At 40.7% G+C, this 12,227-nt stretch overlaps 1 protein-coding gene across 4 annotated transcripts in view; it reads right to left on the bottom strand.

Annotated features, from left to right (window-relative positions):
- The window catches only part of adck1 (aarF domain containing kinase 1), a 152,651-nt gene that overhangs the window by 127,692 nt on the left and 12,732 nt on the right, over positions 1-12,227 (bottom strand). The window lies entirely within an intron of this gene.

The following is a 12,227-nucleotide window of genomic DNA, read 5'->3' as shown; positions in this document are numbered from 1 at the left end:
TTCAATTCGTCAAGAGCATAAGAATGGACAACATTTGATACCATGCCTACAAACAATCTGACCCAATGGTGAAATACAGACACTAAAATGAAGGGCTCCAAAACCAGGGCCATGCGGGACACTAGATGTGACCAGCTCTGTAGAGAAACAATGCTCAACTTGCACAAATTGTTTTTATCTTCAATAAGATTTAAAGCACAACTAACAAGCAGACCACAGATTATAAATTACAGTACAGTATGTAATCTTTATCAACAGCGGGCATATTCACAAGTAGAGTAAAGCCACAACAATTTAGGAGAGTACAGAAGTCTGTCAGGAAAGAACAGTACTGAGAGTCAACATGGACACTAGAATCTCCTAAAATTAATATTCTTGGAAAATCAGGAACTGTAATTACAAAGGATCAGAAAACAATTGATGAAAAACTGAATCCTTCCTGGCTACAGGAACCTTGGTGCAATTCATTTAAATTATTTAAATATAGGTACAAACAGTGGTCTCTGAGCCATGTTAATGTGATGCACAGCTACTTGTCCAGCTCTGCTATTCAACACTCTGGATTCCTGGAAACAAAAGTATCCTGGAAGAGGAACCTGGTTTAGTACAAAGCTGAGATGATAAACCTGAATAATCTAGAACTTTCTCAGTGATAAAAAGTAATCAAATAGCAAGGCCTTATTGGTCAAGGAGAGCTTTTTTTAAATAACTGTACTTTAGATGCTTTTTCCAGAGATAGAATTAATGTACAATTCCATCTCAAAAGGACTGTACAGACAGCTTAAATCAATTCCAGGGCATCGTGGTCAATTAGAATGTTGACTTGTCCAAAGGAAACTGATGCTGCATTGAACTGTACATTATAAAAATCTATGACCAACCCCCCCGTGCAGATATATGGGACAGTGCAAGGAGACAGATGTCTACGCTCCATACAACAGCATTTTCTTCCAAAGAAATAACTTTTTTTACATTGAGAATGAAACAGCTGAGACAGTGGGCAACTCAGAGACACTGCAAAGTCAGCAAAATATGAATATAAATTTCTGATGTTAAGAATTCCATGGTTAGCAGGCAGACACAACTTAAATATCTTCATTCCGACATCCAGACAGTACAGCCTCCTGGTGACCCAACATAAACACCAGCAAGTACGAGAGTGCAGGTCAGATCCAGTCTTGATGGGGCAATTGCACCAGAGGAAAGGGCAGGGAGACAGATGCTGAACTCACCTTGGGGCAGATCTGCAAATTCTGACACTTTAAATGGCAGCTGTAAGATTTAATACACAGACAAAAAAAAACCAAGGTGATTTTCCACTTCTTTAAGCTTGAAAAGAACAGAGATAACACTTTAAGAATTTTTATTTGCAACTCAAAGAGCAGCAAGTAACTGAAATAGCACTGAAATCCCCAAGACTTTATTAAGAGTGAACAGAGTGGCAGGAGTTGTGGAGGTTGTGAAGTGGGAATGTTGTGAAGAATTCAGAAAGTAGGGAACAAAATCTGGTTTTCAATGTGTGGTTCTATTTTCACACCACAAGGGAAGATATTTTCTTCCGGGAAGCATTTCTCTGTAGTAATTCATTTTTTTATTCACTTTCGCAGTTAGCTTCAGGCAGAGTGGGCAGATGGTCTCAGTGGTAGACCCGCAGCTACAAGCAGTACAGTAAACTGCTACTGTAAGTAGCAGGAGCAGGTTAATGAATTCAAGCTACAAATAAAACAAGTAATGTGTTGACTTTTTATGTTGTGCTTTCTGTTCTTCCAAGTCAATCAGTGGTATTTAAACTGAAATATGTGGATCTGCAGAAGAGAAATAACAGCACTGAATAACCCCTTAAGAACTCTGAAAACCCAAATTTAATACAGCTTGTCTAAATTAGAGAAGAGACTGCTATTCAGATCATAGCATTTACTATCCTATTTCTTGCTTTCTGTTTAAGATGTATGCACACATCATGAAAATTCCCTTCTGCATGTCACAAGGGAAGATGAAAGTTAGACCAGGCAAATGTCTTTCTATTATTTGAACTCAAACATCTGTCCCATGAGATCTGACTTCAATACCGCAGATTGGTGCTTCTTCAGAATAAGAGAATATCATCAGTGTAACCCATTTATTTACTTACATGTCTGCACATGTGGTATTGATTAATATGCCTGAAAACAAATATGTTTAGATTGCTTAGGGGTCTTTTCCTCTTTTAGAAAACCTGGTCTCTACTGAAACACATACTGTAGCATGCTCCTATATAATTGGATACTTCCCTTGGGGTGCAGAAGGGAGAGGGTTAGTGACTTGCCACTTTTCTGAGCAAACAGGCTGCAGCTGATTGATATTCATCATCGATTTTCACTTATGAGCATTTAAAATTGAGCACTGCCCCTGGAATACAAAGCTATTTGTTTAATTTCATTTTGACATCACTGTTGTCGCTGGCTAAATACTGTGCACAGGGGGGCTCAGGTTTATTACCTCAGCTGCAATTTATTTGCTGCAAAGGAAGGAAAAATGACACAGGAAAAAAAAACAGCTCTTTCGAAGGTTCTGAACTCTCAACCAACTGCGTTCATTTTTCTGTCAAACTCTGCCGTAGGTCAAAAAGCTCCGAAAGCCAGTCAAAAGCTATTACTCTGCAGCGCCGAGAACAAAATAAATTAAAAATAATTCCCAAAAAAGGTCCACAATCTTATTAACCAACCTGATGGATTGATTCTCATCAGTTGCTACTGTAAGTTGAAAAACCTTACATAACACACTTCCATTTGCGTAAAGCACAAAGAGCTTTTGGGTGGTTGTTACACGACGTACTTCTTCAAAATCAGAAAGCTGACTGCCATCTTGCCCCCAAAGCTGTATCTGAGTGTCCAGGACAAATATGGGTTTAAAGTGCCCGTTTGATTCAATAGAAAGTGCATCATTTAAGGAAATGTCTGTTTTATGCATTAAAACAATAAAAAGATACCCTTCCTTTTCCAATCTCTCAGCATGAAAGCCTTAACCAAAAACAGCAACCAAAGAAGAAAAAACTAGTAGACTAGATTAAAGGCTCAATAAAAAGCACTGCCGATCAGAATCTTCTGTAGTGGTGTAATGCAAGTGTTCTATCGAGCTGGAAGAAAGCTCTGTACTCAAGGCCTTGCGTGTGTGTCGAAGCCTGTGTGCGTCCTTGTTTGCTTAGGAATTCCCGAATACTTTTCTCTTTATACATGCACGCCTCCATCAGCTTAGAATCACTAACTGTTCATCTACATGACAACCCAAGTGCATTATGAAGAGGTCACGACCCAAGTGAGTGTCCATCTGAAATGTACATTCTTAGAACCACCCACATTTAATGCACCATGAGAATTATTTTCAGTTTTGAAACCAAATGAAGGATTTGTGCAAAAGTTCATTTCTTGGCACGTTTCTGCAGAACTTTAACAACTTCTGCTGATGCTGGTGTACAATGGCTGTCACTCTTCTAATGTCTTTGTGCGACTTTCCCTCTGTGGCACATGTATCACAGGGTCTGAGCACAGCGCCTTCCCTGCACAAACTCTAATGTGCACAATGATGGCAAATTAATCAGCATCAAAAAGCCAGCAAAGGCAACCACAGAGGTCAAGGCCAAAGAAGGACAAGCAGAGAAACAGTATTCACACCCCTCCATTATACAAGGCTCAATTTCCTCCATAACCCTCAATTTAGTCCATTGTACAGAAAAATTCTGTACCCACTCATTACAAACAAGTCAAAATTACAAGGCTAGCGCTAGTGAAAAAGAGGTTACTGTTTCCCGTGATGAAGGTTCCTTGCCTTCCTTTGGTATAAATTACTTAAAATGTGGAAAAATGTTCCCATCTGTTACCTAAAGATGATAAATCGCCCTTTCGGAAATTCCTAATTTCAAATGGGATAATGTAATGGCGAGGAGCCAAAGGGAAGGACATTTTCTAATGGGGTCTTAAATAAACTAATCCTGGGCACCTGTTAGATCTGAAAGTGATGGCACATACCCGCACAGCACATTACCAAATGCACTGTTAAAACAGTTGCTGTAAAGCTCTAGGACTTTGGAAGGGGAAACAGTGAAACACTGCATCAATTTAGATATGAAGCAATTAGCCTGTACTGAAATATAAAGTGTTTTGGTTCAATTACGAAAATGAATAAATGGTGTTTGCATATATTCCATTTTCATCAAACAGAAACCCTGTTGATTTATCAGAATATTTCTGCTCCTCCATGCATGTAATTATCCACTGTCCAGTCATTGCTTTCCTCGTTTCGGCTTGAGATTCCAGGAAGGGTTTTTCATTTGGTAATTTGAATCTAGAGGAAAAAACAGTCATACTAAAAAGAACACAACAAGGTATAGCAGTGGGCACAATAGTGATTGATCTTAGATATTTATTTATAAATAAACTCAAAACGTTGCAATGTAATCAAGCAGATGGGATTTCAAGAGATCAACAGTGCAGGTGCATTAACTCCTTTATTTGCAGACCCCTTGCTGAATAGAAGTAATTCATTTCTTGGCATTTATATATTTTCCAACACCTTCTGAAATATGCCTTGAATTTTCTTTATTGCAATGCATTTGGTGTATTTTTGAAGAGGTGAGTTTTCAGACTGCACTTTGTGATCAAGGTCTACCAGTGGAATGAATCAGCAGTGGAGGACAAGGCCAATCTAAACGAGTTGGTTGAAAAGAAGTCAATGGGATTTAATCAAGAAAAGGGGAGAGATTAAAACGTGATTTCAACCTTGTGCAGCAAAAACAAAAGGTTGGCTGCTGTTCTTCAGATGTTCCTGCACAGTATTTCCTTTCCTCCCTGATGGAGTAATTTTTCAATGAGCCCAGATGCACCTGTTAACAGAGGTATGGGAGCGGATACTATGGAAAATAATCCCGACAATTTGAGGAAACAGCTAAATCGGCTGAAACTTTCATAGGAACCTGTATCATGACATGTTACTGATTTATTGTACCTAAACCACCTTGAAGTTAAATTCAGGGGTAGTTATAGAAGTCATAAAAATACACACCAGTTGAAAAAACAGAGATAAAGTGTCTGTTTACCGATAATGTTCTTGAAGAAGAGGAAGAAAAAAAAAGTTAATAAAAGAGAAAGATAAAACATTCAACAAAAGAGCAAACTTCGGTCTCACCCAGCAATTCTCCTTCTAGCAGTTTCCAAAAGCAGGCCAGCAACAACCAAGGTGGTGTAGCAACACACAGACACAGCTACACCACAAAGGCCAAGACAACACCTGAGTGACGGCGCTGAGCTCCGCCCCCGGCTCCTCCTGATGGCCAGGTGAGGCTCAATTTCCAGGAGAGCGGTCAGACAGACAGACAAGGACAGACAGGTAGGACAAAACACAAACAGCCAACGCACACAGCAACAATACCTATTTACAATAATATCAATACAGCAAAAATACGTAGATACATTAACCTTTGTTCCAGGATGACAAAGATAACTGGTGAGTAAATGAAAAAGAGTTTATCAAGGACCTCAACAGAGGTCATGCGAAGAGGGCGTTAAACAGCCCATCGTCACATTTATCAACAGAAATAACAACCAATAATACTAATAACTCGGACCATCAATCAACTGTACCATTTAAATTATCCTACAGAAAAAAACACACCATTGAGTTCCATCTCCTATCCTCCATATCCCTGAAACATTAATCATGCTGAGAAATGGTAACTATTTTACAATCAAGCTCATGCATCACCAAGGCTCTCAGACTTCGGAAAAGCAAGGAACAAAGGCAGCAGAGCACCATGTCTCCGATTTAGTAATAAAGACAGGGCAGCCTGCTCTTCCTGTAGGATGAAAGAGGAACGGGAACAGCCCTAAATGACCTGGACAGTATCAGACACGGAGAGAATCAGGAATCGTGAGCTGAGCCACGCAGTCTTGTTAGTGTTCATATAGAGGGTATTTAGCAGCGGCTGCCCATGCCCTCCTGTGAGGTCTCCTCAATAACACTGGTGCTCACCGCGCAAACGCTGATGTGTGCTGCTGGAGACCTTACTGCAGCTCATCCTCACTGCATCGGAGAATCACCCGTCACTGCGTCTCCCAGATCTCCTCTCTATTAACACTGTTCTCACTAACACTATTAGCACTGCCCCACACCAGGGCTCTATTTGCCATTGGAGGATAACTCTTAAAAAAAAAACCCTCTATTACGAGAATACCACTAATGAAGATGTACACCTCTTCTTTCCATAGCCTGAATGACTGTTTTAATTAAGGCCATTATTGACAGTAAGCACTCATTACACACTGTGCTGGTTTGTAGATTTTATTTTAACTTGTTTGTGTACTAATGGCTACATCAGTGTTTTTGTTATGGAAGCTCTTTCGTATCAGAACTGAACATGATTACAAAGGCTGCAACGGTCTTAAATTTTCACTATATTTAAATCACAGGCCAACTTCCTTTAATGTTAGTTTTTTTCGGGTTAAGGTTAGTCTATACTTAAAATTAACCTAAAATCTTCACCCCACTGAGATTTTCAATTTAAATTTGGCGAAACAAGTAGGTTTTAAAAAAATTACTCTGCCTTACCTTACTCTTAACAAAACTGTTACTACAGCCACTACTACTAATAAAAATAATTAACCACATCAAAGGTCTAGAGTGAATAATTCCGTGTACCAGAGAGTTACAAAGCAAACAGATTGTCAATTAACAAAATGATCATACGGGTCAATCAATGAGTTTGGCTAGTCAGTGCTGAACTCTTTGTCTGCCTTTCAGTTTTATTAAATGTAAGGTATAAAGCACAAACAGTATCACTTCCAGCTGTGCCACTTACCTTCAACACTGCCTCAAATTAAATAAAAGCGCAGAAGGACTATGATCCTTGAATACTAATGGGGCCATTCAGAAATTTATCTACAGGGAAACTACAGGCTCTGAAAACATTAATTCATTTACTTGTTGCTGTCTGAATGTATTCATTTAAAACCACAAAGACTCTCAGTACAGTGCTTAAATTGTTAAAGAAATAACGAGATGAAGCAGCAATATCTGCATCATGTTATTAAAAACCACTGACAACTGGTTTGTACTTGTGAGCTATTAACTCAGACAAACCAGTGACCGGGGGCAACAGTATGGCAATAGTGTTCAGGATTTGGACCTTGAGGGTTCCAATATTAGGTCTGCTTTTGCATCCCTAGGCAAAACTACCCATACTCCATCAGCAAGGTGCACTTCCTCTGGCTTCTTTCAAGAAATGACTGGCCAAAATCCTTGGATCAGTTCATTACAAGCACCCATCTAGACATTCTGACGGAAAGCCTGATAATACTAATAATAATTGCTTACATTTATATAGTGCTTTTCTGGACACTCCATTCAACGTGCTTTACAGGTAATGGGGATCCCCTCCTCCACCACCAGTGTGCAGCCCCACCTGGATGATGCGACGGCAGCCATAGTGCGCCAGAACGCTCCACACACCCGAGCTCTCAGTGGGGGGGAGAGCAGAGTGATGAAGCCAGTTCAGAGATGGGGATTATTAGGAGGCCATGAATAGTCATGAAGGGCCAATGGGAAATTTGGCCAGGACGCCGGGGTAACACCCCTACTCTTTTCAAGAAACGCCCTGGGATTTTCAATGAACACACAAAGTCAGGACCTCGGTTTTACATCTCATCCGAAGGTCGGCACCTTTTTACAGTATAGTGTCCCCGTCACTATACTGGGGCATTAAGACCCACACAGACTGCAGGGTGAGCACCCCCTGCTGACCCCACTAACACCTCTTCCAGCAGCAACCTTAGCTTTCCCAGGAGGTCTCCTACTGTACATCAAGGTACTGACCAGACTCACACTGCTGAGCTTCAGTGGATTATCAGTTGTGAGCTGCAGGGTGATATGGCTGCTGGCATGATAAGACTTTCTCAATGTAGTGTTGTCTTTTGTGTGAGACTTTGATAGGCTTTTATTTTTTTGTAAAAACAGAATTCCCGGGATATTTCTGTTCCAGTCAGAGATAAATGTCTTCCTTTGAATCTTGCAACATGAACCCAAATGCTCTTCCTAGGCCACCCTTCACTGGCCTGGCCAGGAAGAAAGTGTGGCGGTGCCAACAGCTCCAAAGTGCTTTTTCGCTAAGAGATTTGCTTTGGGATTTCTGCACTAGATGCTAATGTACTCCAACACAGAGAAAATAAAACTATAACAGTTGAGGAAGACTTCCATTTAGTACAGTACCTTAATTTAAAGCACAGTGTGTTTATGAATCTCTACAGAACTGCAGGAATATGCATGTACTGTACACTCTGGAAAATTCAATAACTCACTACCAATATTAATGATCATAATCCTTAAGGAGGAAAAGCAAAAGCATTTCTCAAACTTAATTTATCAGTGCTTCTGATGCAGGCTGCCAGTGCTTATTGTATATCTCTCGTGAAAATATTCTTTTTACTTCAAAATGTAGCAGTACCTCTCTATAAAAAACTGGACTGAACTCAATTCTCTGCCCAGGAAGAAGCTGTCCAATTTGTTTTTTTCTTCCCACAAGCTGAGAACTTTGACTGCCTCCAAGCTGTAAACTGTGTTGATGAGAAATTTATCATTTAGACAAGGAAGCAGCAGGTCAGATTAGGAAGAGAGCACCAGAACAAGGGGAAAGGAAAACTTTCCAGTCCTCTCTTTTTATCTTAGGTTTCAAGCCTCTTGAGATTTCATACAGAATGAAACCTGTCATCCTTCACCAAACCCAAGTGTTTTTCTACGTAGCAACTATCCCCAATCTCTTCTCATTAGAACAATATGTCAAGGGTGTGCTCTTCTGACCTCGCTCTTCATCTGGCTTTGCCAACAAGAAGGGGGAGAACTATGACAAGAAAGTTTACAAAAAATATAATTCTGCACAGGTAAAAGATGGAAATAACCTCTGCAACTGTGATGAATGAAATAAATATTTACAGTAAATAATGTATTTACAGTATAGAAGTGCAGTACATACTTCATGAATAACAGAAGGAATACTTTCAAAGGAAAAAGCATTGACGGTAAGGAGCAAATTTCTGATATAAAGGGACTAGAGCATCTTCTAGCTTTTATTATTTAACTTGGTATGCAAATGACTTCAATGAACTAATTCTATTCTAATGCAGACAAGTTCACAATTTTCCAGTTCCCAATTGGGAAGTCTCCAGGAGAGTGGCGCCGCTGGGCTCTGGATGCTTCAGTAAACTCTGCCTCTTTCGCATGGTTTCAAGGTGCAGTGATATGACTAATATCAGAATTGCAGTGCTTCGTTACCAAGGAGTGGGGACTCACTGGTCTAGCAGCAACACCTGCTGGTAACCAGAGGACTCATTCTGCACCAGCCAGCTGCTCCTGCTTCCCCGTGCACCAGCAGTGCCCACCCATAGGGGAGGCACCCCTGAAACCCCCAGAGCGAGTGTGACACACCCTGAGGGTTCAGGATTGAACGCTCTGCTTTCTTTCACTTATGCAGTTCACTGGGAGTGTGGTTTACAGGTGAAATCATGATGGCATCACCCACGTTCCAAACTGGGACAGCTCCTTTTCTATCTGTAAGTGGGACTGTTAGAAACAAGCACGGTCAGGCGTCAATGACGATCTCCAGAACGGAGGCTTCGCAGCTCAGTCAATATAAAATAAAACTTCCCCAGAAATAGCAACGCATCAGGAAAAACCTTACAACCGTGCAGGGATGCAAGCTGCTTTCTCCCTGCAGACGACTGCAGGCAGCGCCGGCCTCAGCTCTCGCAGTGCTTCGAGAGTGAGTGGCCCGGGCCCAGGCTGTTTCACACTGCCCTCCTAGGTCTGCGTGATCAAGTGCCACTTCACCTCCTGAAGCAAAAAACCACAGAGTCAATTTCCAACCTTGTTACCTTCAACTGTCAGTAAGAGACAGAAGACCTATTTACAATTTCTCACAGTACGAAAAAGAGAATTCTCTGGTTTATTTATACTGGTAATAATTTTTATACAACTAAAACATTTTTAAAGCCCAATACAGAGAGACATTTATCATCTCATCCACTTTAAGACAAAGTGTTGTTTTTTCTCCTTTTTTCTACATGAACTCCTGGACCTGCATACCGTAGCAGCACCACTGAGGCTCAGCCAACAGGATTTTGCCCCTTCACCCCTCTGTTGTGACTATTTCAGAGCACAGGATTCTTCACCAGGGAATATTAGGAGCATATTTCAGCGACTTGGAGTCAAGTCAAGTGGAACTTGAAATGTCTGAAGCTTAATCTGCTGTGGAAATGTTTTGTGTGGTCCTATGTGACTCACGTAGCTAACTGAGACTGTAAGGAATTAAGCCAGGATGTGCAGATCCTACTTGTTATATGAACTAGTGATTGAATAGGCAGGACATCCAAGTGCTGTCATTCCTTATAAAGCCATCACTAGTGCCATCTTGACAGCAGCAGCTGCTGCCAAGCCATCCCAAATAAAATAAAAAATAAAAAATAACATATACATACAGTTAAGGAGCATAAAAATTCAAAGCATGACTTAAAAAAGAACAAGTGCAGTGGCCTTCAGACTGAACTTCTGTTACACAGCCTCTTAAGATGTTTCTTAAGAGCAAGGAAAATAAGGTTAATTATTTGTGAATGAGGTTAATCATATTTGGAAGGTCTAAACCGATTAGATTTTAAAAATCCTTTATGCTGCATCTTCCCTAATTGCAGCACAATCCACAGAGTACAAAAGGTATACAATATTGGACTGTTGCAGGATATATCCCAAGCAAACCTTAGAAATTGACTAATATGCAAAGCAAAGAAGAAAGATAGCTGTTTTCCATTCTTTCTGCACCTGCTATTCAAGCTGTATCTCAAGAGTCTCCAGATAATATTAAGGATTTTGTTTTGCAATCAAGCTTTCGGTTCAGTCTGATTTTTGCAGTGACTGGTAAGTACTAATACAGGAAACGACACAAATGAATTACCGGTGCCCCCATCACACACATCACTGCATGAGCTTTATTCTTTGATTAATTGGTCCACTCTGCTTACGAGACAAATGCATCACTGGTTTAAATTAATATACAGATCTTTATTAGAGAAAATAGCTTCCTATCTTATTAATTGAAGTTTCTATGCCATCCTGCAATTAAAGATGTAGTGCTTTTAGCAAGCTGAACTTGCCAGGAACAGCTACCTGTTTGGATCTCTTGTCTTTTCCATGTGCCACTGCCAAACACTGCACCAGTCGGCACAGTGAGCTGAAACTGTCCACCTTTGTATCTCAGGGTGCTTTCAGTTGTGTGATTTAATCTTTTCTGCCTGACACTTGCAATTGTTAACTCTGCCACCTCATGTGATGTCCTGTCCTGTTATTTCCTTTTTATTGATTGTCCTGCTCTCTCTTTCACTGCTTTGTCTTCCATACAACATTGGTGGCGACCTCTTGGCAGGGACACTACTGTAAATGAGAATTTGTTCTCAAGTGACCCATATGGTTAAATAGTGGATTATTATTATGTTATTTGTCGTACTGTCTAATGGAGTCTGGAGGGAGCAATTCCTGACTGATGCAAACTGCTGCAAGGCAGAGCTGGTACCGAGCCTGTGTGCTTTTAAAAAGCTTGAGCAAACAATCGCATCACCTCATTCTTCTGAACCTCAGCACGTAAGTGCTACAATACGACAAAAGGAAATCTGTCATAAAAGCAGAGGGGCCTGCAGAACAATACAGAACTGACTCATGCAGAAAATAAGGTTTCCATGCCCACTACACTCCTCCAATACCCATGCTGCTCTTCATGAGAACACGAGAAAGGTTACAGAAGAGTGGAGGCCTTGCAGTACATCTCCATCACTTAGCTGCTTGTGTCTTATTGACCCAAAGGTCTCATCCAGCTTTCCGTGAAAGGTTGGAGGGCGCCTCTTTCAAGACTACAGCTGGGCATCCTGTTCCTGACACAGCCATTGCTTGGATAAACTGTAAACAAGAATTTCTCACATTGTTTAATGTGGTGATTGTTCCTTCATTATTTAGTTAGGCCGCTTATCTAAAGGATAGGGTTCTGGCTCACTGATGGGCAGTCTTCCAATGATTTGCGGCCACTTCCATCAGTGTTCCATGTTTACCATAATGAAAGAACGCTAATTCCACTACAATAATCTCTGGTGCTTTCCATGTTATGGTACAACAAATTAATTACATTCAGCCAGGGCTTCCAATAAAGGCCAGTGAGACCCCACCAC

The sequence above is a fragment of the Lepisosteus oculatus genome, chromosome 8 (genome assembly GCF_040954835.1).
Source record: "Lepisosteus oculatus isolate fLepOcu1 chromosome 8, fLepOcu1.hap2, whole genome shotgun sequence".
Classification (NCBI taxonomy): domain Eukaryota; kingdom Metazoa; phylum Chordata; class Actinopteri; order Semionotiformes; family Lepisosteidae; genus Lepisosteus; species Lepisosteus oculatus.
The sequence above is the reverse complement of the archived record's forward strand: the minus strand, read 5'-3'. Positions and strand labels throughout refer to the sequence as shown.